General features: G+C 38.1%; 1 pseudogene; it reads right to left on the bottom strand.

Annotated features, from left to right (window-relative positions):
* Positions 1-1,049: 1,049 nt before the first annotated feature.
* On the bottom strand, positions 1,050-16,205 carry LOC119525326 (annotated as a pseudogene).
* Between the last annotated feature and the right edge of the window lie 2,369 nt (positions 16,206-18,574).

Below are 18,574 nucleotides of genomic sequence, written 5' to 3'. Positions count from 1 at the left end.
CTAAGATTTTTTTTAAAACAATGAAAAAAGGTATGCAGAGCCCCCCTGAGGAGCTGGGGCAAAATGCAGAGGTGTTGGGCTTCCCCAACTGGATAGTTGTTGCTGTGCTTCACAAACATTGAGGACTGGTGGTTTGATATGCCAAACACTCTATCACAGGACTTGCCCTTGGGAAGTCTGTTACCACAAAGGAGAGGCTAGACCTGCTTATAATTGTGCCTGAGAGTATCCCCTGAATTCCTCCTTGTTGCTCAGATGTGGCCTCTTCTCTCTAGCAAAGCCAACTTAGCAGGTGAAATCACTGCCCTCCCCCCCTACATAGGATCTGACCCCCAGGAGTATAAATCTCCCTGGCAATGTGAAATATGACTCCCAGAGAGGAATCTGGACCTGGCATCGTGGGATGGAGAACATAGTCTTGATGAAAAGGGGGATGTGAAATGACATGAAATAAGTTTAAATGGCTGAGAGATTCTAAAAGAAGCTGAGAGGTCACTCTGGTGGGCACTCTTATGCACAATATAGATAACTCTTTTTAGGTTTTAATGAATTGGAATAGCTAGTAGTAAATACCTAAAACTATCAAACTACAACACAGTAGCTTTGAATCTTGATGAGTGCATAACAATGGAGCTTACAATGGGTGACAATGTCATTGTGAAAGCCATGTGGATCATACTCCTCTTTATCCAGTGTATGGATGGATGAGTAGAAAAACAGGGGCAAAAAAATAAAAAAAAATAAAAAAATAAAGGAAAAATAGGGTGGGGGGCAATTTGGGTGTTCTGTTTTTACTCTTAATTTTTTATTCTTACTTTCACTTTTTCTGGTACAAGGAAAACATTAAAAAAATAGATTGGGGTGATGAATGAACAACTATATGATGATAATGTGATCAATGGATTATATACTTTGGATGATTGTATGATATGTGAATAAATCTTAATAAAAGAGTACATATTGAAAAATTCTAAGAATTTTATATGTGCTTATAAAAATTTCAAGAATATGATACTTATCACTTCTGAAAAGTATAAGTTTTTGAAAGACTAAAAGCCAGTAAATGTAAAAGGGGAAAACAAAACTGACAACAGTTTATCTGAATTTTTTTGCTCTTAAAATCTAAAACATTATACATGCCACTGTTTTCAATATAGATTGGGAAGCCCCCAAATTCTGATTTTTCTTCACTACTCTGAAATAAGTCTAGTAAAGACTGCACCGTGAACTACAAATTCTATTTTCTTCTTCTGTAGTAAGAAATTCAGTTCTTTTCTTATCTGTTTCCACATTTGGTTCCAGATTTTCTTTGTTATTTCTTCCAAATAATATTTTCACTTTCTGATGGATTTTAACAGAAGGTAAACTATCCATATTCTTGGTTCCACAAGAGGGCTAAGGGATGGAGTGTTTGCCTGAAGTGTTAGGTGCTCTTGTGGCCTATTCATTGCTATGAGAACAGAATCATGACCAAATGTTGAATTAAAGTCTTTTTCCTTCAGTTTCCTTTGCTGGAAATAGCACAGAATCTGACTGTGTTTTCAGTTGAGATGCACTATTATTCTTACTGAAATTAGAAAATTGTATAGATGCCTGTAGCCCACAGGGACACTTATCCTACCCTTAGTTCTTTGAAGTCACTTTCATTTATAATGCATTTGTGTTCAGAAACATCAAATATGTATTCTTTTTGTTTTTATGGGAAGGTAGCTGTGTAAATTCTGGTTTATGTCATTTTCAGCTGGATTTAACATGTAATATTTGTTAGTATTTTTCTCATCAAGTCTTCTCAGTTCACTTGAAGGGCAGGGGATGGGTTCTGAAATAAACAAATTTTTGTTCAGGTTCCTGGATTTCTTTACACAGGAAATTTTGCTTGATCATCTGCACAACTTTATTTCCCCTGAAGTCATTTTGAGAAATATACTTGCAGTTCCAGGTGTTCTCTTGGCTAATCTTCTTTGCAGTAAAAGGAGAAAGGGATCCAACACAGTATTTTTTTCTTTTCTTTTAGGATGTGTCCCTTTCATATTAAACAAAATCAAAAACTAAATTAGATACAATATAATCAACAACTTGATACTGGTTACTCTGTACAAAGTTTCTGTGTTGCTCACTTAGAAGATGAGTTACAAGATCTTCATATTTCTGTAAGCAACATTCACAATATCCTTTTTTTCCTTCTCTTTCAAATGAAGTTGAATTGTGGTTCCACCATATTTATCACCATCTGTTTGGATTCTTGTTTTAACCTTAGTTGCTTTTGGATGATAGATGGTTTATCCACATTGAATGGACTATGGGGCTTGTGAATAGAATAATATATAAAGGGCAGTGTTGGTCACTGAAGATAAAGTGGCCTATAAAGTGACTCATATCTTCCACCTTTACAAAAGGCTTTTTCAGTTTACCTGTTCTTGTTTTCTGTGCACCAGCTCTACCCCACATCTCTTACAGAAGTGCTTGATTTCTTGAGTAATTGTAATTCTTTTTTCTTTTGTTCAGTGTAGTAACTAATGTCATCAATATGAAGAATTTTTATTCCCTATGATAAGGCATTTTATAATATACTATTTGTAGGAATAAATCATGGTCCCTGATAGCTTTTCAACTAATTTTCCTCTGCTTAAACACACTGAGTCTAGAGACTATAAATGAACTTCCATCATGGCTGGGATGAGGTGAAGTGGTTTCTGCAGTACACACAGATTCTGGACTTGGTATAGGAGAAATTCTACCCAAGGATTGTGCAAATTTTGCTTCCTTTTAATTTGAAATAAGAGTACTGATATCTTTGCTGAGAAAATCTTCAACTCACCCTCCAAGATCTTTCTGCAGCCTTTTAGATATTGTGACAGAATTCCAGGTAAAATACTTCTCCCCAAAGTGGGTTATATTTGAACTTTTTCTGGTTTGTTATCAGTTTTTAGAGATTTCAAAAATGGCCTGGTTTTTTTTTTTTCATTTTGACTTGTATTTCACCCTGGGAATGTCCTTTGCTATGAATCCTCATGACTGTGGAGTTCACGGCAGCACCAGGCACCTACAACTGGGCATGGAGAGGGCATCATGCTGGGTGGCCATGAAAGCACAGCTCCTCAGGGTCTGCTAAGAAGCCAGCTGCCTTCCCCCTTCTGCAGACGATGGCTCCATGCAGCAGAAAAGCTGTGTTGACCACCCCTCTATTCTAACTTCCAATTTACAAGGATCTTAACCTAAATCCATGCTCATTTTTCCAATACAAAAAACCAATGTATCAATTTGAAAATTAATTTTATTATGAAATTAACAAATCTATAAGGACTGTATAGCAACCCTTCCATTTATCCACTTTTTCAGCCTCTAATCTTCAGTCTGTTTATAAGAATTTGCAATTTATAGATATTTCATAAAGTGAAACTATAAGTATTTGTTATGTGTCTTGCTTATGTCACAGAACATATTTTTTCATGTTTTTATTAGAGCAGTTTTAGTATAGAAAAGCCATGCAGAAGGAACAGAGTTCCAGTATAACCCACTACACCCATTTACAGTTTACCCTTTAAATAATATTTTCATATTTTAGTACCTTTGTTAAGTTGATGGAATAGTATTATAATTATTATACTATTAATGATAACCTATAGTTTAACTTAGGGTTCACAGTTTTGGTTGGACATTCTATGCTTTTTTGAAAAAATTTCTTATGGTACTACTAATATAACCTAAAATGTCCCTTTTTAGCCACTTTGAAATATACAATTCTCTCATACTAATTACATTCACAATGTTGTGCTATCATCACCACCAACCATTACCAAAATTATTCCATCACCCCAAATAGAAACTCTGTACAAATTAAGCATCAACTCCCCATTCCCCAAGCCCATCCCTGGCACTTGTAACCTGTATTCTAGTTTCTGGATATGAATTTGCACATTCTATTTATTTCTTATGATTGAGCACATGCAATATTTCTACTTTGGTGTATGGCTTATTTCATAAAAATGGATATCTTAAAGATTCATCCATGTTTAAGCATGTGTAAGAGCTACATTCCTTTTTGAGCTGAATGATATTCCATTTTATGTAGAGATAACATTTGGCTTATCCATTCATCACTTGACAGATACTTGGGTTGCTTCTACAATTTGGCAATTGTGAATAATGACATTCTGAATACCGGTGTGCACATAATTGTTCAAATTTGTGCTTTCAATAATTAGGGGTATATACCTGGAAGTGAGGTGACAGTCAAATGGCAATTAATATTTAACTGTCTTAGAAGTAGCCACAAACAGCCACATCATTTTACATTCTGAACAAAAATATATAAAGATTCCTATTTCTCCACATTGAGCCAACATTTGTTATTTTCCTTATTTTAATTGTAACCATTTTAGTGGGTGCGAACACATAACATATTGTAGTTTTGATTGGCATTCCCTTAATGGCTAATGAAGATGAGTATCTTTTTATGTGCTTACCTGACATTTGCAATATTCTTTGGAGAAATGTTTATTCAAGTATTTTGTCCATTTAAAGATGGATTGTTTACCTTTTGTTGCTGTGTGGTAGGAATTGTTTATAGATTCTGTATTAAACCTTTATCACATTTATGATTTCCAAATATTTTTAGCCATTTTATAGGTTGTCTTTTTAAGTTCTTAAGCTCTTTCACTCATGCAAGTTTTAATATAGATGAAGACCATTTATCCATTTATTTTGTTGCTCATACTTTTGGTATACATTATATGAACCCATGGCCTAACAGAAGATTCTGAAAATATTTTCTTATGTTTCATTCCTGGGATTTTAAGATTTTTCTTCTTATATTTAGGTCTTGATCCGTTTTGTGGTAATATTTGTATATGGTATAAGGTAGGTGTTCCAGTTTGCTAATGCTACTGTTATGCAAATTACCAAAAATGGATTGGTCTTTATAAAGGGTGTTTATTTGGTTACAAAGTTACAGTCTTAAGGCCATAAAGTGTCCAAGGTAAGGCATAAACCATAGGGGTCCTTCACTGGAGAAAGGCCATAGGCATCCAGAAAACTGCTGTTAGCTGGAAGGCATGTGGCTGGTGTCTGCTTGCTCCCAGGTTGCATTTCAAAATGGCATTCTCCAAAATGTCTGCATCAGCTTCCAATGACCATCTTCAAAGTGTCTGTCTCAGCAGCAGCTTGTCTCCAAAATGTCATTCTCCGTTGCTCTCCAAAATGTCACTCTTAGCTGCTCTGGTCCTTCTGTCTGTGAACTCTTTTATATGCCTCCAGTGATCCAACTAATACCCACCCTGAATGGGTGGGGTAACATCTACATGGAAATTATCCAATCAACATTTCACTCACAGATTCATTGAGTCGCATCTCCATGGAAAACGCTGAACCAATAGGTTCCAACCTAATCCACAATAAGTCTTACCCCACAATATTGCATCAAAGAACATGGCTTTCTTCTGGGGGACATATTATATACAAACCAGTACAGTAGGGATTCACTTTCATTCTTGTGCATGTATACATCCAACTTTCCCAGCACTATATATGGAAAAGACTCGTTGCTTCCCATTGACTGGTCTTGGCAGTCCTGTCCAAATCAATTTGGCATATACAAAAAGGCTTCTTTCTGAACTTGAAATTCAATTCCATTGTCTATATGTCTGTCCTTGGAACAATCCCAGGCTGCTTTGAATAGGTGTGTAATAAATTTTTAAAAAGTCAGTTAAGTTAAAAAAAGTCAGTACTTTTTTCTTCCCATTTCAACATGTTACAAAGTTGACATTCACTTGTTCTCCATCATCTAAAAACATTCTTGTATTTGTAAATTTAATCACTTCATTGTCCACTGTTTCACTAAGTTAGTCCAAATTTTTATCTTCTGTCTTTCCTTCTGGTGTCATACATGACCCTAGCCTTCCTTTTTCAAATGTGAGTACTCACAGTCACCTTTGTTCAGTGTATTTACAATGCTGTACCACATTCTCACAGTATTGTTCTATCCATATCTTGATCTATACAATCAATTCTGTTGAACATTCTATACTCCTTCAGCATCAAATACCTGATCACTACCCTCTTCCTATATCCTGATAACCTGTGTTCTCAGCTTTAACTCTCAAAGTTTGCTTATTAATGTTATCTCATATTAATGTGACCATAGATATTTGCCCTTTTGTTTCTGGCTACTTTCACTCAGCATAATGTCCTAAAGGATCATCCATGTTGTTATATGTTCTGTGACTTTATATTGACTTACAGTTGCATAACATTCAGTTTGTCCACTTGTCCATTGATGGACATTTGAGCTTTCTCTATTTCATGGCAATTGCGAATAATGCCACTATAATGATCAGTTTACAAATGTCCTTTCTTTTCCTACCTTTCTGTTACTCAGAGTATGTATCTAGTAATGGGATTAGTGGATTATATGGCAATTCTGTACTTAGATTCCCTGGGGAACTGCCAAACTGCCTTCCAGAGGGTTGGCACTATTCTACATTCCCTCCAAGAGTGAATAAGTGTGCCTCTTTCTCCACATCCTCTGTAACCCTTGTAATTGTCTGTTTTATTTTTAAAATTATAGCCATTCTAGTAGGTTTAAGATGATCTCTAATTGTGATTTTGATTTGCGTTTTTAATATCCAGTGAAGCTGAGAATCTTTTCATATGTTTTTGAGCCATTTATATTTCCTCTTCAGAAAAAGCATGTCCTTATCTTTTGCACAGTTTTTTCATTAGGTTATTTGTATTTTTGTTGTTGAGTTGTGGAATCTCTTTAAATGTTCTGTATATTAATCCCTTATCTGACTTGTGGTTTCCAAATATTTTCTCCCATTGAATAGTCTGCCTTTTTACTTATTTGACAAATCATTTGATGCACAAAAGTGTTTAATTTTGAGGAGATCATATTTATCTACTTTTTTTTCATTTATTACTTGTGCTTTGGGTGTAAGGTCTAGGAAACCACCTCCTATCACAAGATATTTAAGGTATTTCCCTATATTTTCTTCTAAAGGCTTATGGTCTTAGCTCTAATATTTAGGTCTTAGATGCATTTCAAGTTAATTCTGTATTAGGTGTGAAATAGGATTCCTCTTTCATTCTTTTGGCTATGGCTATCCAGTTCTCTAAACATCATTTGTTGAAGAGGCTACTCTGACCCAATTGCATTGCCTTATCTGCCTTATCAAAGATCAAGTGTCTGTAGATGAGAGGGTCTACTTATGAACACTCAATTCTATTCTGTTCATCAGTATATCTATCTTTAGGCCAGTACCATGCCATTTTGACCACTATAACTTTGTAACATGTGTCAAAGTCCAGTAGTTTGAGACTTCCTGTCTTCATTCCTATTTCTCAAAATTTTCTTGATTTCTTCCCCATGTAGCCCATTACTAGTGTTGAGGAACACTCCTGATTTTTGTATGTTGGTCTTGGACCCTGCCACTTTGATGTATTCATTTATTATCTCTAGTATTTTTGCTGCAGATATTTCCAGATTATCTACATATGGGATCATACACTCCACTGTTGCAGTTTACTAATGCTGCCATTATGCAAAATACAAGAAATGGATTGGCTTTTATAAGGGGTTTATTTTGTTACATGTTTACAGTCTTAAGGCCATAAAGTGTCCAAGGTAAGTCATCAATAGAGTACTTTCACTGACAAATGGCTACTGGCATCTGGAAAACCTCTGTTAACTCAGAAGGCATGTGGCTGGTGTCTGCTTGCTCCCAAGCTGAATTTCAAAATGGCATTCTCCAAAATATTGCTGTTGGGGTGTACTGACCTCTCTTAGCTGCAGCTCCTCTTCAAATGTCACTCTCAGTTGCTTTCCAAAATGTCACTCTTAGCTGCTCAGAGGTCCTTGTCTGTGAACTCCTTTATATGACTCCAGTGATCCAATTAGCACCACCCTTTAATGGGCAGGGTAACACCTCCATGGAAACAATCAAAGGAATCCCAAACAAGTCAACACTAATATATCGCCCCCCACAAGATTGCTTTAAAGAAACATGGAGTTTTGGGGGACATAATACATCAAAACTGGCATGTCCACAGTGAAAGTTTTACTTCTTCCTCTCCAGTTTGGATGCCTTCTATTTCTCTTTTACTGTCTAAGTTCTCTAGGTTGAACTCCCAGCACAATGCTGATAGTAATGGAGACAATGGACATCTTGGCTTGTTCCCAATGTTAGAGGGAATGCTTTCAACTTCACATGAGTGTGATATCAGCTATGGGTTTTTGATATATTGCCTTTATCAAATTAAGGAAAGTCCATTCTATTCCTATTCTTTTGAGTGTTTTCATCAGGAAAGGAGCTGAAATTTGTCAAATGCCTTTTCTCATTAATTGAGATAATCAATCTTTTTTCCTGCTTTTGATGTATGCTGTGGTGAACTACATTAATTGATTTATTTTGTGCTGAACCAGCTTTGCATACCTGGAATGAGTTCCACATGGTCAGGGTATACAATTCTATTAATGTGCTGCTGGATTTGAATGTTGTATTTAACTGAGGACCTTCACATCTACATTCATTAAAGAGATTGATCTATAATTTTCTTTTCTTGTAGTATCTTTGCCTGGCTTTTGGTATAAGGGTGACGCTGGCTTTATAGAATGAGTTAGGTAGCTTTCCATCCTTTTCAAGTTTTTGGAAGACTTTGAGCAGGACTGATACTAATTCTCTCTTGAATGCTTTGTAGAATTCACATGTGAAGCCATCTGTTCCTGGACATTTCCTTTGGGAGCTTTTTGATGACTGAATCAATCTCATTATTTGTGATTTATTTGTTGAGGTCTTCTTATTGTTCTTGAGCCAATGTTGATTGCTCATCCTTTCCTAGGAAGTTGCCCATGTCACCAAAGTTTTCTACTTTATTAGCATATAGTTGTCATAGTATCTTCTCATTATCTCCTTTATTTCTGCAGGGTCAATAATTATGTCTGCTTTCCCTCTGTTTCCTTATTGATCCCCTATCTAGATGTTCTATGTATTGATTGATGAGAGTGCATATTAATTCTCCAAATTTTTTTAATTGTTTCTACTTCTCCCTTCAGAGCTGTGTTTGCTCTTGTATTTGTGGCATTCTGGCTTGGTGCATAAATATTTGTTACGTCTTCATGAAAATTTTCCCTTTTATTAATACCTAGTGTCCTTCTTTGTCCTTTTAATTAATTCACATTTTATGTGTAATATTCCTGATATAGTATAGCTACCCCTACTCTTTTCTGGTTGTTACTGCATGAAATATCTTTTTCGAAGCTTTCACTTTCAACCTGTTTCCATCCTGGGTCCTAATGTGCATCTCTTGCAGACAGCACATAGCTTGATTCTCTTTTTTCATACTTTCTCCCAGTTTATGTATTTGATTCAGGAGTTTAATCCATTAAAATTTAATATTAATGAAATTGAGGCAGTACTTTCTCCTACCATTTTTTCTTATTGCCTTTTGGATTTTGTATGTCATATCTTATTTTCTTTCCCTTTTACCCTTACTGATATTCTTCACTTTTACACTCTTTTCTAAACCTCTCTCTCCTGTGTTTTTATATGCCTGTAGCACTCCCTGAAGAACTTCTGTATGACCAGTACCTTGTTGACAAATTCTCTCAGTGTCTATTTTTCTGAAAATATTTTGAATCTTCCTTCATATATTGAAGGACAATGTTTCTGGATATTGCATTTTTTGTTAGCAGTTTTCCTCTTTCAATATCATATATATGTTATACCACTGTCTTCTCACCTCCATGGATTCTGCTGAGAAATCTAAATCTGCACATTGTCTCATTGAGCTTCACTTGTATATCATGGATTGCTTTTATTTTGCTGCTTCAGAATTCTGTTTTTGATATTTGACAATCTGATTGGTAAGTGTCTTGGAGAAGTTTTATTTGGATTTTCTCTCTTTAGGATATTCTGTCCTTCTTGGATCTGTAATTTTATCTTTTTCAAAGAGTTGGGAAATTTTCACTGGTTATTTCCTCCATTTTTCCTTCTGTTTCTTTTCCCTGTTTCTCCTTCTGGTACCCCATAACATGTACATTGTGCACATCATGTTGTCATTCAATTCCCTGAGACCCTGCTCATATTTTCCCATTCTTTTCCCAATCTGATCTTTTGTATGTATCATTTCAGATGTTGTGACCTCTAGGTCACTAACCATTTCTTCTGCCTTTCAAATCTGCTTTGTATGTCTCCATTATGTTTTTCATCTCTTCTTTGTGCCTTTCCTTCCCATAAATTCTGCCATTTGTTTTTCCAAACTTTCAAGTTTGTCTGTAAGTTCACTCATTATCTTCTATATATCCTTCATTGCTTTTGCCCATTTTCCTTCAACTCTTGATTTGATTTAAAAGATTTCTTTGAACAATTTTATTTAGATTTTAATCTCCTGAAACTCATTTGGAGTGTTACTTTGTTCTTTTGACTGAACCATATCTTCATGCTTCTTGTATGACTCAGTAATTTTTGCTGGTGTCAAAGCACCTAATTTCCTTGATCTGTTTATTCTGGAGGTTGCTCCTCTTTTACCTAGGGATTCTTGTTGGCTGGTGTTGGTCTCTGTCTCCTTTGACATTCTACTCAACTTATTCTAGACCTCTGGCATAGCTTCTGTGTAACTGATCAAAAATTTCTAACAAGAGGAGAATGTAATCAAAATCAATGTTTCCTGAGGATGAGACTCAGCAGGTTGCCAATCTTTCCTATGCAGCCTCTTGGTTTTGTACCTTTTCTATCCTGCTCAGCAGATTGCAATTGTCAGTCTGCATTTCCCCACTGGCATAAAGAGTTGTGGTGACTTTATTTCTAAGCATTCCCTGCCCCTTCTAGGGCTTGGTTGAGAAAGAGGCTGAGGCAATGGGCAGACATAAACTTTTTCTCTTTTTCAGCACCTGGAGTCAGGGTTCTCTGAATGAAAGCATCCATTTGGTGCAGCACCGTCCCACCCCCCTTTCTTGAGGAAGATGTGTTCTTCAGGGAATTATATCCTTCACCTAACTTTTTCTCTCAGACATACCTTAGCTCTGGCCTTGTCTGGGGCAGTCCTGACAACTGAAAAATGCTGCTTCTTTATGCTAAAAAGAAGAAAAAAATCCCACTCAAATCTGGTCCCTTTGACCCTGGTACAATAATAAACAGACAGAGTTGGTACCTGGCTTATGCCCTTTTTTTGGAGAACAGCCTTTTTCTAATATTTGGCACTCAGCCAACTACAACGACCTCTGGTTTGTTTTTATTCTTTGGTCAGCCCTACCTGCTCTCTGCTAAGAGGACACCTGGGTTCCTTTCCTGCTTTCTCTGGGTTTATCTGTGCTCAGAGTTTGTATTCAGCTGTCCAAATATATTATTTAAATCTAACATTGGAGATTAGTTGAGATACCTTCCCTTGCCCCTAGTAGAACTGTGTCTTTTTCCCATGGTGAAGTGACTCTAAAACCATCTTCTATGCTAGTGTTGTAGGGGCATCAGCCTCTACAGAGCAGAGTTCTCCATTATGATGTAGGCCCTTCCACCCATCCCAGACTGGTGTATGATGTGTGTCTGGTCACAGAAGTCACTCAGTTGTTTCAGACATTTTCTGGCTATTTACTAGCTGCCCTAGAAGGTAAATAAAATTCCACACCTCTCTATACTGCCATCTTGCCCCACCTCCTCTCCCCAATATTTTACCAACTGGTATATCAGATGTTATTTAACATATTCCAGAGAACAGGGGAACAAAGTAATGGTTACATCTTGGCTTCCAGTTCTAAGTAAATTGAAGATCATATTTGGGATTTACCCAAGTCTTTCCAGGGGAGTTTATGAGATGGTTTTTGCACTCCTTACCCATATCCTTACAATCAAATATCTTGCATCTTGTCCATACACTGATGAATTATCAATTTATGGAACCTAAAACACAAAATATTTCATGTTGACTGCTATATCATCCAGCTAATGACATCTTACTCTCTTGCAATGCCCTGCAACCATCTGTGGTTCAGACACAATTTCCTCCATGCCAGTGTTTCCCAAATGACTGAAATGTTATTCACTCCAGCTCCATGTCCAGAGCAAGAGAGTCTCAGAGAAGGCAATGTGAAACCACTTTCCTTTCCCTTGGTTTAACTTATTAGTTGCTCTAGAACAACATAATTTTACCATTCTGCCTTATACTGTCTCTTCTGCTTAGGTGGTTATTGAGGATTACCAATATGTTCTAGCATTTCTTTTTGCCTTTGAGGAGATCAACAAGGACTCCTTCCTGCTCCCCAACCAGTCCCTGCATTTTCATCTCTACAATGCTTAACTCAGTGACCACAGGAACTTGGAGAGCACCCTGTGTTGGCTTTCTGATGGGACACAGACTCTCCCTAACTGCAACTGTGAGAGGCAGAGCAAATCTATGGCTATTATTTCAGGCCCAAATCAACATTTTCTACTGAGACTGGAATACTTCTGGAGATCTAAAAAAGCCCATAGGTATGTGCACTGAAAGTTATGGTGAGAGAAAATTACATCTTTCCTGATACAATTTGCTCCCATTTGGATAAAAGGAAAGTAGAAAACTGGGTGAACTTAAGTCAGTTAGAACAAGATTCTCTGGAATTCTGTGATTGTGATATTACTAACTGGGGAGAAGGGAGGAAGGAAAGTGATGTGGATACATTAAGGCTCATCCCCAAATCATGCTCATCATCACTGCATCCATCATAGAGCAGTTGGGAATATTGACTGCAGACAGCTCACTGCTGTGTGTCCCTAGGAAAACTCCAACAATATAGAATAATATCACCTGAGGATATGATTCTTATTACTGGGATGATCTGAGACCTATTGGATATTAGGGAGAAATAGAGGCCTGGCTGTCTTGCATAACATGGGAAAATGCTGAAGTTTCATATATGCTGTAATGCTACATGAGGATTGGCTGAGACTCTGTTGCAACTGACTCATAGTTCAGATGCTCCCTGTGTCCAATAGTACCTTCACACTTCCCATAGATGTGTATCTTGAGGGTAATCCATGTGTATTTCCATAACCATCTCTCCTTCTCAGAGTCCTTTTCCAGGGAACTGATCCAAGACAGAGAGATGTCAGGAAATATTTCCACCAAATAAGACATTAGCTTATGAAAATACTTTTTGAGACTTCTTAAGAAAATCTGAGAAGGTAGGTGATTATATTCTTCAGCATAGCTGACATTGTGCTGCAGTAATTATGTTTAATACAAAAGTTTAATAGCATAAATATTTCTTTCTCAGGCTACACAACCAACATTGGTTGCTGGGGAAAGGACCTCATCTCCAAAAGTCACACCTACACCAAGGCTGACGGAGAAACCATCAACTTCTTGGTGCAGCATCTGAAACTCATAACGTCTATGCTTGCCTCCAGAAAATATGAAGAATATACTTCTGAGAAGATGGGAACATATGTGAGGCAGAACAAAGTTCTCTTCCACAAAAGAAGTAGGCAAGGGCCAGAGGATGCCCAGGACAGCAGTTTCAGGGTCCAAGAGGCAATAAAATCACTTCTACAATATATGGGCAGACTTGAATGAAAAAGTGGAGAAATGCATCTCAAATGTCAGTGCTTGCATCATATTTGGCATCTTCTATGTGCAGAACAATTTAGTCCTTAATAAAACCTGAAAGGTAGTTGATTTCATCTTTATTTGCAGACTATATAACTAGTCTCTAGGGTTAAATGACCTGCTTATGTCCACACAGCTAAATGATGGGGGATCTATCAACCTCTAAGATCAGGCTCTCCCATGTTTATCTACTTCAGTCTATGTGAATTCCCTATGTAATTTTAGTGTGATTAAGGAAGGAATAATAGCAATGATAATTTTTCACTCCACATTTTTGTAATAAAAAAGTAAAAACATATCCACAGGCAATTTTAGTCCATTGTGAAATGATTGTCTAAAAATATTCTATTTATATGTGGTTCAGTTCCATATTATCATTCTTGTTTCATACCTCAGAGTCTTCCCTTTCATGAATTTTCTTGATATTTGCATTATTCATTGTTACCCAATGTTGACTGACTTTGCTTTAATTCTTTTTGGTGAAATGACTAACCTGTCATTTTCTTCTTACCTTACACTTGAAGCAAAGCCCTACCCATTATCTAAAAAATACTCTGTTGAGGCATAGCTCAAATACTATCTTGATAGCTCAATAATATACAAGTCCTATATTATTTCCTACATTATGAGAATTTTTACAGTCTATTTTAGTTATTTTTGTGTATGCCTTAATTTCCTTTGAAAACACTGGACATTCACATAGAGACCATATCTTTTGATAATTTTATCCATATCTTAATATCGTATAATTTATATGCACTTAGTATGTTATTATTGAATTATCAATGTTGCTATAGTTTATTTATGACTATTTTCATAATTTTCTGTGGTAATATAAAAACATATTTTTCTGGCTACATTCAACCGAAATCTGCAGGTCCCCTTATGTGACATTCATATTTTCAGTGAACAAATATTAAAGTGCCTAGTGTATACTTTGTCCCACTCTAGTTCTTAGAAGTACAAGAGAAAACAAAAGTCGTTGTTTCATAGAGCTTACATTAAATTTTAATGTGAATAAAGGAAATAAATAAGATACCTAAGTAAAATAAATAGCAGTCAGATGATAACCCTATGAAAAAATAAAGCCAAGTATATATTAATAGACATAATGGAATATCAATTATTTAGATTTGAAAAAAATAGACAAGGAACAAAAGCTCATATCATCTTGCGACTTGTTATTCTCAATGATAGAGACATAATATAATAACAATAACAAATAATATTAATAATTAGTTACAAATTAAATCATCATATAACTATATAACTAGTTATTCATCCCGTGCTTCTTTACACAAAGGCATGCTTCACAAGAATATATACAAAAATAAAGTAGAAAAATGATAATTAAAAACCAAGACCTGAAAGGCAATTATAGATTATAACAGAAGATAAAGACAGGAGGAAAAGTAAAGCACAAGATATGTTTTATAATTAAACTGACTCCTGTTAAAGGTTCTTCTCACTATTCAGCACTATTTCTAGAGCTGTATTGAGAATGAGCTCATGTACAGCTCTCCCTAGACTTGCTTTTATTCATAAAATCAAAGTTACGTGATAGCTTTGAAAACACAAAGAGCATGTAGTTATCATTTCAATCCTGTAATTACAGTATGGTACAAAGACGGTACAATGATCTAGTAAAGTACGTGTGCTCTCTGAAGGATAATGACTTTGTTATTGAACACTATCACCACTTGCTGCACTTACAGTTAATCACGCAAGTATAAACCACTTTGGAAAGTGAGTAACTCTCCAGATTGTTATACATCTGCATAAAGGATGTGAAATTAATATTTTTGCATTTTATGGCTTTTAGATAAAGAAATATAGAATCCCTTTGGATCTTGGATTTTCTCCTCAGGAAGCCTACTGCTTTATGATGCTATGGTTCACATTTGGCCCGAATGGTCAGGAAGGCAGGTGTGTGTGTGTTTATGTGGCTGGCATCTAAGTTCCCTTGGCTACAGCAGCACATCAATAATAAGCAGACTGTCCAATAGCATTTATTCTGGTAATAGGTAAAGGCAGCCTAGCTCATTGTTAAGAGCATAAACTCTGGAGTCATTTTTCTCCAGAATTGGGAAATTAAATTCTCTATATAGCATTTTGCCAAAAAGAAAGAATAATACCTACAATATGTTTTTTTTTAATAAGCACTATACAATTTTCTTTTTTAAATATTTCTAAAGTTACCTGTAATATCTTTTAAAAATGACATATTATATGTCTTGGAAGTTAGTATTGAGGAAAAAAAGCAACAATAATCCAGAGAACAGAACTGTCATCATATACGCAAATGAGGGTGTAACTGAACATTGGGATGGGGGAATTAAGCAGTTTGATAAGTTTACCTTGCAGTGGTTTATGTGGAAAATTTGGAAAGCATGATGACTACAATTTCCTTGGTATCTGCCATTTTCCATTTTCTAGGAGTTAGAACCTGAAGAATTCATGTCCTTCAAAACTAAATTAGTCATCAAAGGACGGATCCAAAGAAGTATGAAGAGGAACTGAAAAAGAAACGAGACCTCCTCACGCCCCGGCCCCGCCGACGCCCCCGTGCACATTCGCTGCAACCGCTGATTGGTGCTGGTCCTGGCGTGTGGGCGGGCACTGGTCAGGCGCATGCGTGCACGCTCGGGCGTCCCTGGCTACCTGGTGCAGGAGTTGTGAGGCTGGACGGCGAAGCGGCGCCTCTGTGGAGAACCTGCTCCGGCCCTGCAATGTCCTTCTCCGGCTCAGCGTCCCCTCCAGCCACCGGCCACGGGCCCTCCTCAAAATTCTGAATTTTCCAGCCTGGTGAGACTCTGGAGAAGATATTTTTGGTGAGGTAAGAAACAAAATGAACAAAGAACATTCTGGAGAGAAGGGAATCCGAGGGAGAGAAGCCGCCACTTCCAGGTGGGCAAAAGTGGGGTAAAGGGTAGCGGGCGTCCACTGTGGAGGAGGGAGCGGGGCACCGGGGTCGAGCCTCGCCCGCCGTTTGCTGTTGAGCTCAGCACACCCCTACAGACCAGGCCTTGCACCCCGAATCTGAAGGAGTAAAGTGGGCACCAGAAGAGTAGGTTGCGCAGGTGGGCCGTGGTCTCGCTTCTTCCATCCTACAGCCCCGCAATTTGGTGGGTGTGGTCATGCGGGAAGCAGCCCCGCACCCAACCCCAAGCCCCACACCTTCTAAACTCCAGGCCTCTCCCAGTCCCCTCCCCACCCCACTCCCTTCCTCCCCCACTCAGGACCAGCCCAGCCCCTCCCCCACCCCAGAACCAGCCAATTCCCTCCCCACCAGAAGCCCAGTTCCTCCCCCATCTCAGGACAGCCAGTTCTCCCCCCCAGAAGCCCAGTTCCTCCACACCTTGTGCCAGCCCAGTCCCCTCCCCCATCCCAGGCCCAGTTCCTCCTTCCCCTCATGACCAGCCCGTCCCCTCCTCCCATCTGAGGCCTGCCCTGTACCTTCCCTCCCCAAGCCCAGTTCCTTTCCCACCCAGTGACCGGCCCTTTTACAGGCCCCAGGCCAGGGCCCAATCCTGCACTACCATTTTATCATCCCTCCCTCACTCCAAACGCTCCCCCACACCACTTACACCCATCAATCCCCTGGCCCCCAGCCCATGAAAACAAACCCCTTTTGGGTTCCTGATTGAGTCTATTAGAGATCTTCAAGATCTCATGAGATTTTGCCCTGTAAAGAACTAGAAACAAGGTTTGGTCAGACAGCACCAACACTGGTAAGGATGTTTCTCTCCTGCTGAAGGGGAATTTGCTGAGTCGGCACACTCCTCTTTCCTCTAGCTGCTGGAAAACTGAACACTGTGGTGAGAGGTACATGATTTGGATGAAAATCATGTCTATGTTCAAGCCCTGATTCCTCCATTTTCGAGCAGAGAGACTTTGGGCTACACACTAGTTATCCTCTGGGGTGTCTGCTTCCTTTTGGTAGAATGGGGATACCACAGTGAAGGCAAAGTGAAGTTACATGCTCCTCTCAGATCAGCCCAGGACTTCTGCTTGGTAAAAGTATGAGAAATAGAGAACAATTTGGCAGAAATGTGGGTGGAAGGACAGTAGTCAATTTGTTGGAGCATAAGGTGTGTCACTAAAATTGTCCTCTGGTTCAGCCAATAAGGAACTGGAGCTCTAATTGGAAGATAAAAAGGAAAGACACACTGAAAAGGCAGGACTAACTTTCTAGTTTTCAATTTCCTTACTCCATTGGTGGAAGTTTTCCAGAGAGATCTTTGCTTTATAAATGGATGGGTTAAAAACAGTCACTCTTTTTGTAGAGCATCTTGGAAACTACACTCTGACTTGGGTGGAAACAACCCACTGAGACCATAGGAGACCCAAGAAACAAAGTCTTGGAAGATTCAAGGCAGGTCTGAGCTGGACCAGAGTGGGCAAAAGAGTCTTCAGGTAAGATGACCCCTAAACCGTCATTCCCTATACTGTGTCTACTGCTGAGGCCCCTAGTAGGGGAAAGAAGAAGCAGGTGCACTTTTTCTGCTACCTCTTTGTCAGAAACAACCACAGTGTTAATGTTTCCTTTTCCAAAGCCACTGTCATGTTCAGAACTACTGCTTAGGATGAAGGAGCAGAGCAGGAGTCAGACAACAAGACTCAAACTTCTCTTTGGGTTTCAAGCAGGGTGTGTGAGCGCCATCATCAGAGTACAGGGTCCTACCCATTCCATCTCAGGCCTACATTCCCCATTTCCCAGAGAAGCACAAAGGAGGAAAGTGGGTGTGAAGAAAAGAATGAAGATATCCCAGAGGAAGTGATGCTAGAAAAAACATCACGTTAAAAGAATCTTCAGATATTATGCAGTGTCAAATGGGAAAGGAAGCTGATCCAAACTTATAAAGGAGTGAGACACACTTCTAATCTAACCGGTATGGTCAGTTTTTTTAAACAGCATAATTACATGAAACCTAGAAACTCACTACCTTCCTCCCTATGTGGGACATGACTCCCAGGGTGTGTCTAGCACTGGCATCATGGG

This window comes from Choloepus didactylus (genome assembly GCF_015220235.1).
Source record: "Choloepus didactylus isolate mChoDid1 chromosome 25 unlocalized genomic scaffold, mChoDid1.pri SUPER_25_unloc1, whole genome shotgun sequence".
NCBI classification, from domain to species: Eukaryota; Metazoa; Chordata; class Mammalia; order Pilosa; family Megalonychidae; genus Choloepus; species Choloepus didactylus.
This window is presented reverse-complemented; position numbering and strand designations above follow the sequence as displayed.